The sequence below is a fragment of the Marmota marmota genome, unplaced genomic scaffold, assembly GCF_001458135.2.
Source record: "Marmota marmota marmota unplaced genomic scaffold, marMar, whole genome shotgun sequence".
NCBI lineage: Eukaryota > Metazoa > Chordata > Mammalia > Rodentia > Sciuridae > Marmota > Marmota marmota.
This window is the reverse complement of record NW_026007297.1, coordinates 35,820-38,028: the sequence shown is the minus strand read 5'-3', so window position 1 is coordinate 38,028 and position 2,209 is coordinate 35,820.

The window sequence follows — 2,209 nt, the reverse complement described above, 5'->3', positions numbered from 1 at the left end:
AACAACCAACAATAAAAATTTTTTTAAAAAAAGATGTAAATGGAGCAGGACTTTGAGAGGGGACTTAGGGGGTCAGCAGGTTATCAGGAGGTACACATGGTAGAAACAAGCATTCTAGGGAAGAGGCATCAACAGTTCTGCTTCACTAGAAAAGGGTTTCTAAGTCACAGCACCATTAACATTTTGGGTCAGATCACCTTTTGTTATAGGCAGAGTCTAACATTTTAAGGATTTGTAAAAAATTCCTGAGCTCTACCCAATAGATGTCAGTGGCACATCTGCCACCAATTATGACAAAGAAGAAAGTGTCCAGAAATTGCAAGAGTCCCAAGGGTGTGGGGGCAAAATCACCTTGGACAAGAACTACTGATACACAATATATGCAAGCACATAGACACATACATATAGGATATACCCATATACATACGCATGCATGTATGTGTACTTCAGGAAAACCTAGTCCCGGTGTATGACAACAGGCTACCAAAGGTGGAAGATGCCATGAGAACAAAGAGGCAGACAGATCCAGGGTTGCACTAAAGGTAATTTATTAAGGATTCATGGACAGAAGCATGTGTGGGGTAGAAGCAGTGCAGGCAAATCCCTGCATCCCAAGGCAGGAGGAAGGGGGAAATGCTAAGCTAGACAAAGAGAGGCCATGACCACTGGAATGCACCAGTCTTTTCTCAAAAACTATTAAAATATACAACATCATTTTAAAAAATAATTCAGGCATCAGAGGCCAGCACCATATGCTCAGGTATCTTAATGATGTGGTTTGTCCTATAGGGTCTTGGATGCATGCCAGGGTCACCTGAGAGCAAAATGGTGGTTATAACTAAGGTGAATATAGTCAAGTGAAGCTAGATCCTTATAGCACACACACACACACACACACACACATACACACACACACACATAAATTGCAAAACAGTATAGCAGAGGTGAGTTACAGTGAGGGGGCCTCAACCTAGGTGGTGTCAATGGAATGGCAAAGAAGGAGTGAGCCAGAGGGATTTTAAGAGGAGCTTTGTTGAATGCATTAGCACATAAGATATTAAACATATTTAATGTATAAAATTGGCTGAATTTTGACACATTTTTACATTCAAGAAATCAATGTTACTGTTAAGATAGTGAATGGATCCACAAGTCCCCCAAATTTCTTCATTTCCCTTTATAATCCCTCCATCCTTCTCTGGAGCCCAATCCTCAAGCAGTCATTGATCTTTCTGTCATTGCAGATTGATTTGAAATTATTGGAATTTTATATAATTAAATCACAAAATGTTATTCTTTTTTTGCATGGGGGCTGGCTTCTTTATTTCAGCCATATGCTATCATTTGAATGTCTCTTCCAACATTCATATTAATTTATTTTGTTTTGGGGATATTGGGGTTGAACCCAGGGGTACTTTATCACTGAGCCATATCTCAGCACTTTTAGTTTTAATTTTTATTTTTATTTATTATTTTATTGATTGTTCAAAACATTACAAAGCTCTTGACATATCATATTTCATACATTTGATTCAAGTGGGTTATGAACTCCCATTTTTACCCCATATACAGATTGCAGAATCACATTGGTTACACATCCACATTTTTACATATTGCCATACTGTTGTATTCTGCTGTCTTTCCTATCCTCTACTATCCCCCCTCCCCCCTCCATCTTCTCTCTATACCCTATCTACTGTAATTCATTTCTCTCCCTTGTTTTTTTCCCTTTCCCCTCACATCCTTTTATATGCAATTTTGTATAACAATTAGGGTCTCCTTCCATTTCCATGTAATTTCCCTTCTCTCCCCCTTTCCCTCCCACCTCTCGTCCCTGTTTAATGTTAATCTTTTTCTCATGCTCTTCCTCCTTGCTCTGTTTTTAGTTGCTCTCCTTATATCAAAGAAGACATTTGGCATTTGTTTTTTAGGGATTGGCTAGCTTCGCTTAGCATAATCTGCTCTAAAGCCATCCATTTCCCTGCAAATTCCATGATTTTGTCATTTTTTAGTGCTCAGTAATACTCCATTGTGTATAAATGCCACAATTTTTTAATCCATTCATCTATTGAAGGGCATCTATGTTGGTTCCACAGTCTTGCTATTGTGAATTGTGCTGCTATGAACATCGATGTAGCAGTGTCCCTGTAGCATGCTCTTTTTAGGTCTTTGGGGAATAGACTGAGAAGGGGAATAGCTGGGTCTGTCT